Below are 20,334 nucleotides of genomic sequence, written 5' to 3'. Positions count from 1 at the left end.
GCTTCTGAGTGTTGCATTCACGATTGTTTTACATTTACTTCCTCATAAAATTAGAAATAAAGCGTCTATTTCAAAACAAAAGCATAAGTTTTGTGCTCAGATTTTAGTTTTCTTGGGCGCCATTACAGAAGATTTCACGCCGACAGAACTGAAAGACAAAGTAGACGACAACAAACAAGGCTGAAACTTTCATCTTCAGAAGTATTTATGATATCATCGATAAGTCTAATTGACGCAAATTGTTCCTGCAAAGCCAGCGTGCCCCAGTCCAAACAGAAATCCCCGTTAATGGGCGCTGACTTTTTCTAGCCATTAAAAACATATTGAGACGGAGCATCAAGGCGAGAGAAGGAGGAGCCGAACAACAGCAGCAGCAGCTGAGACAACAACAAGAACACCCAAAAAAACAGACGTAACAACAGTAGCACGGCTGAAACAAAGTGCCTCAACTGCCCATTTATTATAGACTGATTAGGAAGAGTGCGCTGTGGTCAATTAACACTCTTTCTTAGTAGAGATTTGGTTTTCTAATCACTTTAACTCCTGTGCCCTGACAAAGGGGCTCTATTGTGTGTCCTTCCAAGAGGGAACCATTACTTCCCTCGCACACATACTCGCTGTCTGTGTTATGTAGGAGAGAGGAAAAAAAAAAAAAAAAGGCCAGCCTGTGAAGACGCTTTGTTCCAAGGAGGCAGGGATAATGAAGCCAGCGGCCGGGAAATTGCGCAAAAGGCAGTCACAGATCTGAAGCAAATCATTAGAGAACATATTTAGCTGAGCAATTAGGGACAATTAAGCTTTCTGCTCGCTGCACTCCAAATATGTTAATGACTACAGTACAGTGGACAAGCGAACATGCAAAGGCAAGAGGAAGGGCCATTTAGGTTAAAAGGGATGGGGGGTTGGGTATTTTCTTTTTATTTTTTTGTGTGTGGCGTTCAGACAGGAGGAGTTGTCGTGCTGTTTGCAAATAAATGTGTTTTCTCATCTTTTTTTTAATAGATGCTGTTTTTTGTCAATCTTTTTTTTTTTTTTTTTAAACCTTTCATGTGTTTGATGCATGAGTTTGTGTCCGGATCAGGGATCTGAGGCTTGGGTTAGGCAGCGTCCCCCTGCAGTGGAGCTGTGTGCAGCCAGCATCACACACAAACACTAACAGAGAGCAGAGCTTCATCACATTACAGTCACCCTGAGCAGACCGCTGGCATCCAGCACAATCTCCAAGAATTTCACCTAAAGTTGTCATTTAGATTTAATGTCTTTACTGTCTCTTTGTGTACTTTGATGATGATGTTTGATTGATGGCATCGGTCTAAATGCCTTTTTCTGGTTTGCCTCGTAACTTCGGCGCCGCTTTACCAATGTATCATAAAATTGTTTTTGTTTTGCTAATTATAAGCCTTCATAGTAAAAAAATTCATTCTGTTCCTTTCCAGGACAGAAAACCCGTTTAACAACAACATCGGTAAACAGGAACCATTATGATTTCGCTCTTCGTCCTCATGTTCGACGTGACCTCCATTTGTTTTCCGTTAAATAAAACAGAAGTGTGCAAAAATGTTTACCGAGCATCATGATCAAATTACCGCCATAATGAATGCGCCTCTTTTGCCTGTAATCATTAAATCTAAAATTGCTGACTCCACACCCCTCGTTTTTTTTTTTTTTCTTTTTACCATTTCACACCCCAAAAGCATCAGCTGTGCTCGTCCACCTCACAGCCCCACCCCTCAGCTGGGCCTGAACCCTTCCCTCCCAGTGTAATATTTAATTTCCTCTTCTCCGGCTCTTCTGTGGCACAGGGCTCTTTTTTGTGGTCGAGGCATAGTTGCTAAAGTGGTGGAACATTCCCTGGTTTGTTAAAACAAAGTTGCCCCTGGATTTCTGGGTCACCTAGTCAGTAATTCCCTCGCCTGCTGCTGTTCTGTGATCCTGCGAGTGTTTCTCTGCTGGTTTAGGTGCTGGGCTTGTAGCCTGCCTGGGATTTTACCCAAAACATATGAACACTGCTTTTCTCCAGAAGTGGCTCACAACTACGGTCACACACATGTCAGCGTTGCACAGAGAGGTGGTTTTAAGTGGAGGAGGAGGGGGAGAAAAATCCCCTGAATTTTAAACAATAAGGTTTTTGAGTCATGGTCTGCAGTTGACTGTTAAGTTGCTATGACAGCAAGGGAGTAAATGTGAGCTAGCTCACCAATGTGGTATGTTTTACAACTTTGCATATCAATGTTCCTTATGAGGATGCGGAAAACATGGACTGCAGGGATTTGGTGCCACAAATCTCCTTTGGGCTGGACGTCCGAAGAGAGCAAGGGCAGCAGAAATTAGGTTTCTTTTTAATTAGACTAACGCAGGGATAAAAGGCCGGCATTGTTTTAATTCTTGCTCATGCTATAAATGTGCTGCTTAGGCATTTTGCTCTGTGGCCCCACCTCCATTTGTCTTCTTTAACCCTTTATCTATGGGGAAACAAAGGAGGTCTCAGAGGGACCCCAACCCCACACAGCTGCCCTGTGTGCAGAGATCACCGAACAAAGCTTAGCACTGACTTGAACCAACGCACCAGTGCTAGCTTCTAGTTTTAAGAACAGCAGCGCCTTGCCGGGTGGCAGATAGAAGCAGAATGAAGAGAAGACATGTATGTGACAGAGGAGGCAACAGGGAAATAATATACAAGTCCCATGAAGTGATCACCTGGGAGGACAGCTGGTTTGACGGCACGAGAGCAGAATATGTTTTAGGTTGAGATGGGAAAAGGTTGAACCAACGTCAGGCTGAATGTGTCTGAGAGAGACCAGTATTTGGCGAATAGGTGAAAATAGTTAAAAATGGATGCAGGAGATGTGAGGGAACGAGTTTTGGGAGCTTGCGCGTGAGAGCTAGTGTGACACTTGAGCATATGATGACCCTATTTCATATGAATGATGTTCACCAGGGCATGTAACTCAGTGACACATTGAGGTTTCTCATTTCTTAACATTTAATCGACTAAAGTTATTTTTTGAGTGTAGAACAGAATTAGATCATGCCTTTAAAAAGGGCAAAGTTAAATTGCAGTGAAGGGTGAATGCCCTTCTCCAAGAAGTGTTTGCTTTGCGCCTGTGTGTGTGTGAGACGAGGAGAAAAGAGAGCGATGCAGGAGAGAGCATTTCAGAAATGTAAAATATTAGTATTTTGCAGCAGCGGTGTATGTGTGTGAGTTTATGTATGTGTATGGAGGAGGCAGAGATGGAGAACAAACGTGGCTGACAGTGTGGATTAGCTCCTGCTGTAAATCTGCCTCAGTCACAGATGGCAGGCCCTTGATCGCTGGGCTGTGACGGCTTGGCTCTCATCGCAGGAGGAAATCCCTGTCTGTGAGCCTAGGAGGCTGGGAAGGAGAAGGCTGGGGCTGAGGCCACCTGGGCAGCCACCAGTCATTGTCTCCAGTCTGTGTGGACATAGAGGCCGGGGTATTGAAGGGCGAAGCCTGGTGTGGGGAGGGGTTATCTCACTTTGACGCTGCAGTTGTTAAATCTACCACTTTGTGGCTGCTTGTAAGTGGAACTTAAGCCTCCAGTTTAGACCGGCGTTACTTTTAATGACCAGTTTGAGAAACTGGGTGGGGGTAGCGGTGTGCATTATTAAATGGAAATGAGACGAAAGGATGCATACAAATTACTGCATAATAGTGGCATCCAATATGAGATCCATTGCTTGTTTCGCTAAAAGGGGTGCACTTTCAGGGTCACACACCTAATAGCAAGGCCTGTCCTGACAACAGAGGCATTTCTCTTCCCTCCCCACATGCCTCCCTCTCTGCCTCATGCATAATTCTTGAGACACTCTGAAAAGCTGGAAAATACACAGTGACATGGAAAAATGCATTAATAAAGCAAATAGAGCAAAGTCAGTCATATTTTAGGCTTTGCACAGCACCCTGCAGCTCACACTGAGGTTTAATGACGGCAGATAGGAAGTGTTGACACGCAGTCTGTCGAAATTATTTTACCACATGTGTGATATGCACAATATTGATCCTTTTGTTTCATCTTCCGCTTTTCACTGCTCTTTTTTTTTTTGGCAGCATATTAACAGAGCGTATCATGCTGTGACTATCTGCATGTCCAGTGGCTAAGCTACAGCTAAAGCCAGGTAAAGTCAGAGGTGAGCCGGGCCACGCTCTGATGGCATGCGAGGGCCATAGTCTGAGCTTTTTGCTCCCCACAGGCAGGAGCGAAACAGACGGTAGCCATTTCTGGAATGTCCTTCCTTATTCGTGCTTGTTAAAATGCAAAGTAAACCTTTCCAGAAACAGGATATTGTAGCCCCTAACCACCAGACCCTTTCTACATGCCACATTATGGCCAATCTGAAAGTAAGTTGTATAGACAGACACTGCTGCAATGCGCTTTTAATAAAGGCTGTTATTGCCCTGGTGATGCAGAGTGGATATGAGGATGAGGACCGTGCAGGCCTGGATGAGCAGGGCCCCAGAGGGCCTGCAGCTCAGTCAGGCCTCTGTCAGTCGCCTGCCTTCTAATCCCTGTCCGAAGGGCATCCAGGCAGCATAGGAAATTGTTTGCTGTCTGCAGAACGTGCCAGGAAATTCATAAATACATTACTTTTCATTTTGAAAATATTACAAAAGACTAGACATTTATTAAAAAGCCAAAATGATGGCTTTATAGATTTTCCAGTTGTGTTTCAGCATTCATATGACCCTGTTGCTCAAACTAACACAAGCGAGTCCTTTCTTTCCCTCTGCCCCCTGCTTTACAGGCTTGGTATGAATTCCTTTCCTGGCTCATCTTGTAATAGCAAATTGACCAGAAAGCCACCACTCTATTCTGGGATAGGCTGTGAATAAGAAGAAGAAAAAAAAAAAAGTCTGGTGTCCAGATTTTTACTACCACTCCTGACTGAACCGTGGTTCCATAAATACTGGCCAGTTTTTCCCTCAGGCTGGAAGGTGGGTAAAGTCTGACTCCTGGTGTGCCACCCAGTCTAATACATCTGACTCAGAGTAGGAGCCGAGGCAGCAGAAATGCCAAAGATGAGTGTGTATAAAATGGAAAAAAAAAACAGTCAGACAAGCGATGAATTCAACGAGGACAAACTGAGTCGCATTAAACCAACAAAAACAATAGCCTCTCGAAATTACAGCCGCCGACCTGCTAATGCTGCACACGGGCAGAGTCGCACACGCCGGCTTCACCTCGCCTCTGTATGTTTTGCGGCCCGCGTGTGATTCCACTGTCAGTTGTGTCACGCGGGTGTAAATATGCGGCAGATTTTATTTTGCAAAAATCGCACGGCCGTAAACGAGCGCGCACATAGGTGTCCGCGCCGACACGCCGGGCCGTGTGTGGGTGCAAGAGGCTCTCCCTGTCATCAAGCCCATTTTCAGAGGAGGCTGGCAGCACATTATAATATTGGTTTCCCTTCTCTCTTGTCATTACCACACACTCTCCTTGAAAGCTGATCCAAAAGATAGACAGTCCATCAGGAGACAGTCATCTCATTTGTACTTACTAAACGTGTTAATGAGTTCTATTTTCAGGCCTTGAGGCTTTGCTGCTGGATATTGGAGCAGAGGTGGCGATCGGTGGTGTGAGAGGTGCTGGATTGCAGGATCAGGAGGAGCTCACGGGGGGGGGCGAGGAGGTAATGCAGTATAGCCCCGTTGCCCCTCGTGTCACTCACACGGAGTGACCACAGCCTCCACAGGGTCTGTCAGTCAGGGGCCGAGGGCGGGAAGTCTGTGGTTACAGACAGACACAGACGGAGGAGGAGGGAATAGATTAGGTGCCAAAGACATAATGGTTGTGATGGGTTTAATTATAGCAGCAGTCATGTCACTGCCATAGGTACATGAGAGGAAGGAGAAACACGCTTCTGCTCTTCAATTCCAGTGAGATGCGTTTGAAAGAGAGTGTGACGTATAGTTTGTATGGATAATATTTTTTAGTGCAGCCAGATGTAAACGACTTCTCTGATTAGAGGATGTCACGGAGGGTCTTCACTTGGACAAATTCATCTCCACAACTAACATCACTCCAGCGCCTCTTGTAATGCGATCACAATTACACAGCGTTAGTTGTGTCTGTCTCTCATCATCGAAGCCAATTTGGTTGATCATCTTTGTCAAAGTAATGAGCGCGAGGTTCTCTGCAGTATACATGCCGCTGGAATAACTCGCCTGCGGTCGCAACACAATGCAGATACTTTTTCTTTTGTTTGGTTTTTAAAATTTTTTTTTTGTGTGTCTTTTACTGGTAATATGTAGTAGTTGTAATATTTCATTTTTTTATAGGTCTCCTGCATGCTCCTTACTTGAACTTTCCCCTAAGGCTCACATTATCATCTTACATCCAGCATGTTCTCGTCTGTGGTATTGATTGTAGTGCAAGTGTATGCCAGGTAGTCTAGGAACTAGAAGCAATAAATTGTTAAACGCTTAGATTGCTTCATTTGTTTCTATGTTTTGGTATTGGGTGAGCAGTGTTTCTCGCTGTCAGAATTAGGCAGCTCAATTTGACCATAGGCAGCATCAGAGAAGAAGCAGGGGTAAAGTTTGGGAACTATCGAGTCGAGGCTAGGAAAGTTTTATTTAGCCATTTTTAATAAGGCTGTTTGTGCCCCCCAGAGAGAGCTGGGGGATCAAAGGGCATGATCTGTGCTATGGACGAGTTCACCCTGGGTCCAGCAGAGACGATCAGCCTCGCTGACAGCAAAACAAAACCAGAGAGTGAAGGATGCCCTATCCAGCAGCATGTTGCCCTCACAGTCCGAAGGCTCCATTAGAATAAAGGCAGATGAAACAAAGACTGGCTGAAAGCACAGATGTTGTGATTCATTATCCACTGTCTGATAGATCGGCAAGAGTAGTGAACAGAGTGTGTGTAAGTTTAAGTGTGTGTGTCTGTAAGTACGCTGGTGTGTATGTTGCCTAATGTGCAAATTCATGTTATGTTAGTTACATTTGAAGAAAACATCCTTACAGGAAAAAAAAAACACACACACCCCATACAGACACATTCAGGACACACACACACACACACACACACACGCACGCATTCATGTTTTGAGTGCATTAGCAAAAAGAGTCCCCTCCAGTGCCTCAACCACATCAACTAAAAGCAGCCAGGCAGATGGCAGCAATGAGAGAAGTGCAGAAATAATTCAATAGTGAACCTTTCTAACCTTTACCTGTGGGCGTGAGCACCAGTCATTGATTCACGCTGTGCTTGACAGTACACTACACACCACCTGAGGAGGGTGAGAGGAGGGTGGATCAAGAGAAATGGATGAGTTTGGTGAAAAACACAAAAGGATAATATGAGTGGGAGGAAGGTTCTGCTGTATGTTGCTGATGGTGTGTGTGACATTAGAGGAAACTTTCCACGGGTGGATATTAGGAATTATTCTGGGTTCGTCTAGTTTCCATAAATACGGCCCCCCTCTTACCCCCCGCGGCTAGGTATCGGCAGCAAACACAAGTTCCCACACTGCTGCGAGTGTGATACCACCGGTGACGCCATAGTAGGACGCCATCGATTACGAAGCACCTTCAGGTCGAAGGCCCGCGCCGGCAAACTTCCAGGTAATTTTCCGATGAACCTGGCGCAGAGTGAGACGGCGGTTATTCGAGGATAAGCGTTGTGAGGAACAATATGGCTGATCAGCAGAACGCATGCAGAAAGTGTCTTTTGTAAGGAGGTGGCTACCGACTTGACAGTTAATTGTTCTGTGAAGGCAATGTTTGTTAAAGGAAGGATGTCTGAATTGTGATGGAGTCACAGCTCAGCTCTGTTTAATCAAAAGCAACCGCCTGCACAGTGACAATCAAGGACAGAATAGTTTTTGTTTGACTCAGTCAAATTTATGGTGTTCTCCTGGTCCGGCGGATGGCCTATCCCTCACAGTCTCTCTTTGTCTGGCTGGAAACGCTGATGTGTCGCTGCTTTTTCATTAGTTGGCTGAAGATACGTTCTTCCCACTGTCCAGTCGGAAAAAAAAAAAAACGAGCCTGGATGAGCTTAGTGATGGATGATATTTAAGCAAGGGGAAGTGAACAAGCAGTCAGGCATTTACACTGTAAATGCACACTGATGAAGTTCCACTAGAGAGGGAAGACTTTTACTGCAACAATACGGCTTCGAACAATTATCAATTGATCAATTCCAAATCACAACCGGAAACGTTTATCTACTAGCAGTATAATTTAACTACTTCCATCCTGTGAAACCGCCCGTGTTTGGCAAAACGCTTCCTGTGACACGGGCATTAATAATAAAAAAAATTAAAGCTTCCACGCTTGTTGTTTTTCTGGTTTACAGACTTCACTGTTCTTCTTTAACTAACACTGAAAATAGTGCAGCGCAGGAAAAAAGAGCTAAAACAATTTTCTTTCTGTTTATATAATAAGCAAAGGGTAACTGTTTTAGGAAAAATGTCCGTTTCCTGAATTTCTCGTTGCTTTCCACAAGCACTGACGGCACATTTAGTCATTTGAAGCATTAAGATGAATAATCCATTGTTATGAAAGCAAGCAAAGGTCAATTTTCATGCTACTTGTTCAGTAAACACACAGGAGGACATATTGAGTCAATTCAGCTATGAAGCAGAAGTGACCATAGAAGGGAGGACGTGCACCTCTGGGCCCTTTTTTTTTTTTTTGCATAAATATGTTATGTTTCACCAAGCGCTGCGATATAAGACGTTCTAGTTTCTCCTTAAGAGATAAATGGTTTGTGTTTTTAAGCTGTAATATTGCACTGATATATGTGCACTTTAATCGTTCTCTGAATGGACTGTTTTGCTTTTTGTCTGCTCAGGTGAATAATCTGGAATTATTAGACAGAGCTCAACCATTACTAGCAAAAAATATAAACACGTACTTCTCTATCAGTGGTACTTGTTGATAATTCAACTTTTAACAGGAACTAAAACCCTCACCTGAACATGTGATCAGAAGGAGTTCGTTCCTTATTATTATTTGTAGCATGCATTTTTTTTTTGCTAATTGCATTGTGTTGGACACAATTTTAAACACCCATCAGTTTCAAACAAGGATGTGTGGATATTTTATGGATTTGCAAACACACAGATCAATAACGGCGTGGCATCTGTTGTGTCTTGTCATTAGGAATGACCTCGTATATCTTATTTAGCCTAGCGTGGTTTTTGCACTTGTCACAAAAGATAATTATTAAGCATAAGCGCTCGCTGCTAAGGGCTCGGTTCATCAGTGTTTATATAGAATAAAAGGAAAACCTGAGACTAAATAAATCAGTAATTTAAATATTTGGGTGAAATAGAATTACAGTACCATTTGCAGTGCAAACACTGAACTGTAACTGTTTTTAAATTGCTTTGAGGGCTTCGTGATCATCGGCTCATTTGTGTTTTTACCCCGTTTTTCTCTTCGCTTTTTATTACCAGAAGCGTACGCCGAGCTGTGATTGTCTCAAGAGGACCACGTTTATTGTAATCTATAGAGAACAGTTTCTTCTTGCTGCAGGAAACGCATCAACTTTTGGTCGCATGGGGACGAAAAAAAAGAAATCTGATTGTAGATCTGTTCTTTAAAGGAAGTAAAAATCCAGGTATTTTTCTGTTTAAAATCCTTCAAAAAAAAAAAAGAACCTAAAAATTATTAACCTTAGCACTGCCTGGTAAGTGAGGTTTCTCTGGAAACGAGTCCCTCTCATGTATACGCTGAATATTTCAAGCACTTGGGAAAGCTGAGATGGGCCACATATTTGTGTGTGAGGCGCAGAACGGAGAACACAGTGGATGTGTTTGAATCCATGTCACAAGTCGTTGTCAGTCCAACAGACGGACCCGCATTCTGGGGCTTACTCGATTTAAGGTGGCACATGGGCCAGTGTGGCAGCCAGAATTAGGAAAAATGGGCTGTTTTTGTCATGTTAAACTGGGCAAAAGAATCTAATTGGGTGGGGGAGAGCGAAAGGCAATGCCGTCTTTGTTTAAGGGCCCTCTGCAGTCACTTTGCAAGACCATTGTGCGTTGACCACAATAGCCTTAGTTTGTGCTCTTGTTCTGGGCTCTTCTCTCGGACTCTCTGCAGTCAGCTCCTGTCCGTTCCACTCTGCGTCCAGGCTTCACGTCGCTGCTCGACCAGGACTCAGGACGGGGATATACCCCTTATCTTAGCCACCTTAAAACGTGCTCCGTCATCACCTACCACCACCATCCTCCGTTAAGTCCATCCTAACCACACTATTAGAATATAAAGGCAGGGATGGGATGGTTTTTGTTTTGTTGTTGTTGTTTTTCCAGTTTGTGGATCTTTGTCCTGGGAGGAGATTTTAAATTTTTTTTTTAGTTTTAGAGAGATTAATAAAATAGCAGCTAACGTCGTAGCATAAGGGGAACAATTAGAATTTCAGAGTTGTTTTTCTTGTCTTGCATCACTTTCCAGCCGATACAAAATAGCTGCAAATGTGACTCACTGATTATTCAATAAACCTTATAAGTGGTGTAATGTTGAAAATGACTTTCAATGGGCAACCGTTGGAGTATACCCCAGTACTTATAACAATTCCTCTCCGCTGAGAGTGTTTTTTTCTTTTTTTTTTCTCATATTCTTTTATCTAAAGATAGAGACCATCTTTAAATTAGTGTTTGAGTCATACTACAAAGAAGAGCACTTATCTTTCATGATGTCTTCTCGGGTGCAGGCAACAGCAGCAACTCTCATGTTGCTTGGTGACCAATCCTGCCGCTTATAGTGGGCTGTAATGCGAAAAAGAAAGTGGATGCAAACCCATAGGAAATAATTCTAAAGTTGTGCATCTTGAAGGGTGTTCTATAATTACCAGCAGGTACCAGGTGGGTATAGGAGGCGTCTTTATGGAAGAGCCAAGGCTACAGTCTTTCACTGCTTCCAGCAAAATTCATGTGCAAATTGCGGAACAACTAACCTCAGTGTATTTAGTGCACTGTTAACGGCCCCGTGCCTTGTGAAGGTGTAATCATGCGTGGTAAAAACCGGGACCGAGCTACTAACCTAGGAGCAATCTTGTGTGCATTTAAGTGTCCTTTTTTGTTGCAAAGGTCATTCATAACTTGGTCGCGTTGTTGATGTACAGTGAGAGATATTGATTGATTAATGCATTAAGTGCTCACAATCCATTAGGTTCTGTGAAAGGGACTGGAGAAAAAGACTTCTCTCGCTATGTATTTTCACCTCTCCCTGTTGTTCAAAGGGCATGATTTTTTGCTGGCAAAGTTTAAGGGACAAAAGCCCTGCTATCTGCCAAGTAATGCATTTAAAAGAACATTGCTTCTCATAAGTGTCAGTTCAATTACTCTGAAAAGCTTGACAAGGAATTGCTCTTACATTAGCCTCCTGCTCATCCTGACCCAAAAAGAATATGTTGTTCATAGTCCTCACCTACTGTAAAACACGTATACTTCGGCGGCGTCTGAAAGCGTTGGAGCGTCGCCGTCCTCCGTGCGATTCAAACAAAACGAGGCGTTGTTGTTTTTTTAAACATACAGTAGCGTCGCCGAAATTAGGCTTTTGTGCCGCTTCTCATTGCTATCAGTTTATTTAAAGAGTAGCAACGGACCATAAGTCAAATTCAGCGACGACAAGAAATATTATCTTCAACCTTTCCACCGTTTTGAACTGATTATGTCAATCCATTGACTAAATCAGAGGCGACGCCAACGTGCTTTTTTTTTTTCCTTTTTTCTCGCTGTGTACCTTTTTTCAGGATAGTTTCCAATGTGAGCCACGGGGTTTCTATCTCACTGCTTAGTGACAAGGAATAGGAGACCTTTATCGCCTGGGCCCTAAGCAGGAAATCCTGTGAAAGAGGCCTGAGAGTCAGTCATTACCTTAGAAACATGGGCTGCATTAGAGATTCATAACAGTGTGCCATCTCTGCACCTTTCATCTCCACTAGGGCCAGCTCCATTAGGATCTTTTATCTTTGTGCTGATGGCTGCTCTTGATAATGGGGCTGCCGAGAAATCCCAAAAAGTAAAGACTCAACTCTGACACGGTCGGCCCTCCCTTTTCTTCAAGTAGACATCAGCGTACAGTAGAAAATATATATACACCGCTCTTATTTGAAGTGTTGGAACCAGATTTGCTAGATTTCTTTCTGATATCCATTACTGAAGTTTATTTAATGCTTTGAAACTCATCACAGCTTTGCTTCCTCGTATCCCAACACCTTTTGAAGCAGCGGTCCAAACAATGCTGCTACTCGTACAGCTGGTGAGGCTTTGTAAGGTTAAGGTTTAATAAAATATTGCCGTTATTCCTACTGATGCCCCCCCGTGAAAGTACATTAATGATATCTCATGCAAAGCCTCATTGAAAACTTTGCTTTTGGGCAGACAAACATAACTTCATAATAGTATAGTAATTCATGCAAGCCAATGTTTTCAAATGTTACAGTAATTATGAAAAATATTCATACTTTCCCCCTACATAGACGCAGCAGTGCAAATCTCATTTCCAAGGCAAAGCGGAGAAGGAACACACTGAATAATCATTGTGTTTAATGCTCTGGTCATAATCCCAGGTTTTATGATGGTTTTCTAATGATTTTCTAATGATGTTAAATATTAGTAGAGAGTACAGCCATAATTTGAACACAGCGGTCGTTTTTTCAGCGCTCTATCAGCACACCCGATTGCAACTACAATGAATATTGCACTGGGAATGAGATTTAAGAGCCATCCCTTTCGGTGTTTTATTTTGCCGTCTCCCCATCTGCCATAAATCCTCATTGCTGTGCTCTTGAAGCCTCCGCCCTTGCCTGCCTTCCCCAGGTGGGAATACAATTAGGTGCAGGGGCCATTTCATTCAGTGCCACTGTCTGTCCACCGCAGTCATTCGTAAAAAAACGCTGTAGCTGTCCCAGTGGAGAAAACAGCGGACTCCTGGGAAATATAAAAAACAAGGCAAGAAGAGGGAACCAAACAGAGAGGAAAATAGCGACAGGACGAGCACAAAGACACGGAAAAAAATCTCCAGAATTGTTGTCGGCAGAGATGCAAACTTGGCCTCTGATGAGTGACAATATTGAGCAAAATATGTATTGGAGACAAAGGCTTTGTCTCCTTCCTGTGCCTTTTCAATGAATTACACCTCTCCACCCCCTACCCCCAGCTTTTTAATTAAATGGCTGCAGCTCCATCTCTCTATCCGTAGCTCCCCATTACAGAGGCTAGATAAGGGATTGCTATCTGTAGCATGTTAAGAAAGGCTGCTGGGCAGCCAAGCCTCATGAAATTTGTCACAAGATCTCATTTTCCTCATTGCCAGACGTGATGCTTATAATTGATGTGGAGGCAGCAGTAATTTATTGGCCGTCCGCAATTATCATCCCCTTCTAGCAGGGGGATGTGACTGCAATTTATAAGTGTGTGCGTGCGTGTTGTTGTGTGTCTGGGGTGGTGGTGGGGGGGTGACATTATATTGTATAAATTAACGCAAAAACATGTTTCTCCTTATCACATGGTAAGTGTGCATGTGCCTGTGTGTGTGTGTGTGTGTGTGTGTGTGTGTGTGTGTTTGCTCCTTCAGAATGCAAATTAATGACAGGCTCCATATCATAAACAAAATGGGGGCCGTAATGCGGCGATGCTAGCCGAGGTGTCGGGGCTGTCAGTGTGCCAGCTGGACTTTCACACTCAGCCAGGGGGTGGAAAGGCAACCAGAAGCCTGGGAGGTGGGGAGGGAGGGAGGGAGGGGGTCAGAGAGGGCGTGCCAGAGGGGCAGAGGGGGCTGTTGCTGCAACCCTTTGTCCACAGCACCTCCTCCTTATGTCTTTAGGGTTTGTTTTCACATAGTAAAAACAATGACCCTGGGGCTAGATTGGTAATAATGTGGCCTTCTGAGTGCTGGGAGTGCCAGACCTAATGCAGTCATTTACTAGCGTATTTGAGGCAACACATGTATATATTTATAAACTTTTCGCTGGCATATTCAGAATAAAGAAATGCACATTGTGTCTGGAGACTATTTGCTGCTGTAACACTGTGATCTGAAGTAATGGTGGGCAATAGACGCTGTGTGCAAAACGATGATTCAAGACATCGCCTTAAATTTCACTACTCTTGGAGCATATGCATATTCCTGTGCTTTCTATACCATGTCAGAGTCTGAAGCATTACATTTTCACATGGCCTCTATGATCTGGGAAAGTAGAGCGCTAATAAAATCTCCATTTATTGACACAGGAACATGGGACGTCATTAGCAGCATCAAGGCTGAAAAATGAGGGAATTCGTGGCTTCTTTGTACCATACGGATAATGTGAACTCGACGGCCTGGGGAACGTGTGCCACGATCGCTGTTGTCCGCCATTAGCAGCAGTGGCTGGGGTTTTGTTTGGTGGGGGTCACTCTGTTTCTAATCATGCAGCGTGCACTTCATTATAAAGGAGCAACAGAAAATGCAAGATTTTCCCAGAGATAAGACTAAAAGCCTTCTGGTTTTCTACGTCCACACAAACACACATTCAGAATTCAGATAATCAGACGTACAGTATTCTCATAGCTACTGATGTAATGCCGTCCCATGTTTTTACAGCATTCTGCGCTCTTTTATACGCTCTGCACTGCACGCGAACAGCACGTTTAGCGGTGCACAGATTTTCCTGTTGCACAGCGGTGAGCTCCATGGTCAGAGTGGATTGCTGTCATGCCATGGCAGGGAAGAGAATGAGGAAGATGAGGGCTGTCACCGGGAGCCACTGAGCATGCTCCGTTTGTCTGGGGGAATGGAACCTGTTTGTTTTGTCTACCTGCACGCCTGTTGTGTGCAGTTGCCAAATTAGACTTTCAAATCAAGAAACCAGTGGGAGACCAAGACTCTAGTTTTCTCCTTCCCTTTAATAATCATCCCTGTTTACTCTTCAGGGAGTCATCTTTATATATTTTTTTTTTCTTCTTAAATGCGCCCTCTAAGCAGGGAGAGTGTCTTTAATAAAGCAAGCAGGCAGAGCGCCATTCCAACATGTGAATTGCACAGGAGAGAATTGAGAGATGGAAGCAATAGAGGAACACCGGAGGAGGGGGAGTGGGGGCTGCCGCCGCCGCTGCACCCTTCATGCTATTATCTTTATGGCATAGCAAAACATGCTTCAGGCAATCAGCATGAAATTGTTAATTGCTCAGCCCACTTGTGTGCTGCTCAGGGGACAGGGGCCTTCAGGAGGTCCCGCATCGAGCGAGCGAGGGCTGTCCGACTAACTGCCTGCGCGTCTGGTCCGCCACTCGACACACACACACACAACACCGTCCAACAAACACGCCTTTTGACTGGGAGTAACCACGGCGGAATTGCATTAGCAATCACCGGAGACACATTCTGCACCGTGCGTTTAAGAAATAATTAAAGCAACAATAGCATATGTGCTCGTTGTACAGCGGCGTGAGACCTAACCTTGATCATCATGGTAATGCTGAATGGAGTTTTTAATATGCAAACTAGTGATTCTGTGTCATTGTCTTGCCAATATTGACATTTTCTCAACTTATAGACACAGAAAAACGTTTTTTTTTGTAATTATCAGCAGTGTTTTTCCACTAGATTTACTGTCTGTATACATCCAGCTATGCCTATTTTTTGTTGTCTTTGCAATGAGTGACACCGGTTGGTCAGAGATCCACAGTAATGAGTGAAATCTAATTGAGGAGGAAGGGAACTCAAACCCTGGCGTTTTTCAAATAGACCCACTTCCTCCTTGCTCCGTGCACTTCCCTCACCTTGGCAGAGGTGGCTCCAGGTGGCTCAGAGGAAGATGTGTAAGACATCTTTTCAAAATGAACACCACCCCTCCCGTTACATGCTCAGTCAGAACGTAATGCCCCTCCTCCCTGGCTATCAGTTTTGTTCCCGTTGGAAGAGAGGGAGAAAGAGCAAGGTTACACGGGGCGTCATATTAATGGGGCCTGTCATGCGCGTTGATCGTCTTAGGCGTGGAGGAGGATGAGCGCTCAAAAGGTGTTGTCTTCAAATAGGATTTCTGCAAGTGAGACATCCTCGTTGGGTGATATCCCCCTCCGAGCAGCCACTTTCTTATAGAATGATCTGTTATTAAGCAAATGAAGTGCTGCGGGCCCAACGGTAAATCCCTCCACTTTGTCATGGTGTGCTCTCAGTTATCACACCCTACTCTCCTCATTCATTCCTGATGTTCTACCCATTTCACCATGTTATAGCAGGGCACGGCAGCCTTGTATTTGAAGTCAGTCGCCCCTTTTCGGAGCACGCGTGACACGGAGAGGATTCCAAGTTGTAATCAATGACTCCTTAAAAGGCGCATTGATCTTAAATAAAAAAAAAAGAAAAAAGGAAGTATGCTTTTTCTCCCGAGCAGGATCAAGCGAAGTCTAGACGGCGCTACAAATCTCAGGACTTTATTCTGCCATCGCTTTAAGATTGTCTTCATATAAGGACTTACACTACAAGACAACTACATCTGTGTCTGGAATGTTTTCAGATGCATTTATTTCCAACCGCTTACATCATAAATTCACATTTACACCACTGAACTTTCAAAGTGCATTTAATTTATAATACCGGGTTATTGTTGTTAGAGCATGTGTTTCACATCAGTTAAAGCCGTTTTCTCCCAGTGGCGTGTAGCTTGTAGTATGTTGCACTTTTCCTCTTTAATTTTCGGTCCTGTGATGGACTACTCTTGGAGAAATCCCTCTAGTGACCGATCGGTGGACAGCTACGGCGCCTCAGTCAGTTTAATGCGACCTCGACTAAAGGAACAATTGGGAAATCTGTTAATAAACTTCCGGGCCTTTTTGTCCCGACCATCCAGATGCATGATAGAGGAAAAAGACGGGGCGATCGGAAGGGGGCGGGTTAGACAGGGGGAATGGCAACTGCTAGACAGGAATTGATTGCATTAATTGATATGCCAATATGTAAGCTTGTTACATCCACCATTGCTTAGGATGATGGCTAACAGGTCCTGCTGATCAATGGAACCAATAAAGGCTTCATCCATTAATGAGCAATGTGGTAATTAATGTTATCCCTAAACCAATTACCTCAGGCAGTGCATCTACAGGAAAGCGCAGCAAATAGTCCAACCAGGTTATCTCTGTTATACTCTTAGCAATTTTCTCATGCAGCCTCTTTACTGCTGTGTGTATTTAACATGGCTGTAAAGCTGCAGTCTGTCCCACAGTGTTCACAGCCCCACAGAAAAGGAAAATAATTGTGTGCAGCGATTCTAGAGGCCATCAAACAAATTGGAAATCATTTTTGAAAAGAGTCATATTTAATATTGTATTTAAATGACGTTACATTATTTGTTGCCTCGGTCTTGAAGTTATAGAATCAGCTAAAGCAGTCGGCTTCATATTATATCCTAGTCCAATTCATCTTGTTTCTTTATACGGGCGGATTCAAGCTCCGAGATTTGAAACTTTATTGTTTTTGTAAGGATCCTTCTTTCTTCTTTCTCTCAGCCTCCTCCGACTCCAGCGCAGTCCTCGTTCGTCTCTTTGTCTAAAACTATCTGTACAGCAGACTCGGGGGTTTCAGAGTTGGAGCGAAGGATTCAAGTGCCGCTCAGGCAACACACGAAAATTTGCCAGCAGAATTATAACAAACAAATTTCTTGGTCAATAACTCCAGAAGCATGTAATTACCAAACCTCTAATCATGCATATTACGTGTTGTATAGTTTATGCGGTAAAGAATATGCCTAATAGTGCTTGTAAATAGCCACAAAAGCCTGATTGTCTTGACAGTTGCAACAAAGAGCAAAGCCGGAGAGTCGCGCAACAAACCACAGCTCTGTGTGAAAGACGCACGCTCTCTGTCCATGAATAATAGCAAGGTTACGAATCAATACTTTTTATGTTTTAAAGTGAGAATTGTCTTACCTGGAATACATCGCCTCATTCATTGTTCAACGTTTTCATTTATCTCATATTCATGTGGTGTAAATAAAGCATTTGACTGCGCGGTTATTATTAAGGAACAAAGGGGGAAGAAAAAGTACGCGGTGACAGCTGGTGCTTTACTGTAAGTCTCACTTTGGAAACAATAGTGTTAAGTATGCTGATTGTCGAGCCCCACCCTTCATGTCTTCCTTTACCCATTTGCAGTATAGTAAATGTTTTCCACTCATTGCATGGCGGCTGTAGCTGGCTTCAATTAATTATGGGAGCTTGTCTTTAAAAAAAGTGTGTTTGTTCTTATAAGGCACAAGTATCACTTTAATGTGTGATTTGTTTTCAATTTAATTAGTCACACCCAAATGTGAGAACTGCACCGTGGCTGTACGAAGACATGACGGCATGAATTTATCACTTATTTTGTTGGAAAGTGCTGCCGCGAACACATAAAAGCAACATGATAGAAAAGTTTGTTTTAAGTCATTCATCCCGAAACGGTCTTAAACAAAACAAGAAACAGAACTAAGTGTGAGATGATGACTTATTAGTTGGGACAAGCCCTTTAGACCAAAATCCAGTTCATGTAATGGGTGTTGCACAAGTGCAGAAAGGCCCATCTATCTCCCTGCCTATTATCCCAAGCCTTAATCGGGACGTACAGCAGGGCAGGCTAAATAAACAGTAAGTAAGTTGTCTTGGGTAGAGGAACGTCAATGCCTGCAACTTGCTCAAGCCTTTCCTCTGAATGGTTCTGTATTGACCCCTCAGGACCCCCCGAGAATTCCCTAATTGAAAATTAATATTGAATCAATGCCGCGGGCCATTTGCATATTGATTATAAACATCCAGGAAGGCACCAAGTATGTCTGGGATCAATAGGGCCCTTCTGCAGCAGGCCGAGTGCACTACATCACATGGCAGCTGCCTGCTCCTGAGGTTAATGACTGCTGCTTGTTAAGGAGCTCTTGTCAGGTAGAATCCAGCTGCAGGGCCTTTCTGCCAAAGCTGGCAGCAGGTGAACTGTGCAGGGTGGAAGAGGAGGCACACACGAGAAGGGGGAAGCAAGGAATTTGGGCAACCCCCTTTAAGCGACACAGGATCCAAGTTTGCCTCTGCATTTAGCGTGTTAGCCACTTTTAACCGTTATTGTTGCTACCAAAGTTTATGGCCTCTTTTTGTACTCTGTTATGTGTTTTTTTCGGGCCCTGGCACCCTATTGTTGAACCCTGACCACTCCATAAAACAGACCATAAAATAAGTGTGTGTTTGCGCTGCATTTGTGTGTGTGTGTGTGTGTGTGTGTGTGCAGGAGACTATCGGGAAGGGAGGCTGATCAAAGATAACACCGACCATTTCCAGCCCCTGAAGGGAGAGAAAACAATATTAGGTAGATCAAAAAGGCCCTTTTTAATTTGAAATGAAACTTTCACAACATTACAAGACAAAGGAGACCCAGAATCTCCTACTTTAAGGCACCGATTAAGATTCAACACATACATTCCTCTCCCAGACTCCCCGTAATAGTTTCCACATGTTGGAGAGATGTTAAGAGGTGGAGGCAGGAGAGACGGGATGGCAGTGGAGACAATGGAGTGAAAAAAAAAATACAAATAAAAGGTTTCAATGCAAATGGCAGAAGATGAAGGGAGAGATTTCCATCAAACCACCTTCGCCGGTAACTTAAGCGTACGACGCGGCAGAAACCCGGCCGGCTGGTTTAGCGGCGCTGTTGAAGCCTGGTTAAACTAATGGAGCTCCGTAAAACTGGATGATTCTCTGAACCCACAGGAGACAGCAGACCTGGTGTGAAGCACATGTGAGAGCAGCTTATCCTCCAGTCTATGAAAGACAAGGTCTTGAATTAATGCCTCTGTGCAATTTATGTCCATTCTCCCCTCGTCATTGCCACCCACACCCTGCACTGGGAGCTAGGGTCTGGGCGCCAAGAATGGAGTGCCGGGCCCAGAGAACCAGGCTGCATCTGATTGCTTCATTACAGGCCCTTTCATTGACTTGGTTGCACTGAACTGATGAACTGAGGCAGTGGACAAGAGCACATAATAGGAAGAAATGAATTCTTATCACAGCCTTCTCAGGAGGCCACTGGTCCTGGCTGGAGCCAACAGAAGCCATGGCTGAATGAAGAGGAGGGGGCTGTATCTGGGCCCATTCATGAGCCAGATGCAGGATCTAGACTGAGGACATGATGGAGCTTTAGGATGTTGGATCAGTACACAGGGGAGGAACCACAAATCCACAGAGGGCCATATTATTGTAGGCAGCTTGTTTTAATGATTAGTTTGGTGATTAGTGTTTGCTTTCTCCTGGTAACTGACACCCACGGCATAACATTTTTTCAATTGTTTATTCCAGTAGTCCTCCAGAGGCAGACCTCTGCTAGTTAGAGTCCCTGCTTTAGGCCCCATAGCT

The 20,334-nt window shown here is 44.0% G+C and overlaps 1 protein-coding gene across 3 annotated transcripts in view; it reads left to right on the top strand.

Annotated features, from left to right (window-relative positions):
- zfhx3b (zinc finger homeobox 3b) overlaps positions 1-20,334 on the top strand; it is a 137,355-nt gene that overhangs the window by 78,987 nt on the left and 38,034 nt on the right. The window lies entirely within an intron of this gene.

Source organism: Stegastes partitus, unplaced genomic scaffold (assembly GCF_000690725.1).
Source record: "Stegastes partitus isolate 25-593 unplaced genomic scaffold, Stegastes_partitus-1.0.2 Scaffold600, whole genome shotgun sequence".
NCBI lineage: Eukaryota > Metazoa > Chordata > Actinopteri > Pomacentridae > Stegastes > Stegastes partitus.
The sequence above is the reverse complement of the archived record's forward strand: the minus strand, read 5'-3'. Positions and strand labels throughout refer to the sequence as shown.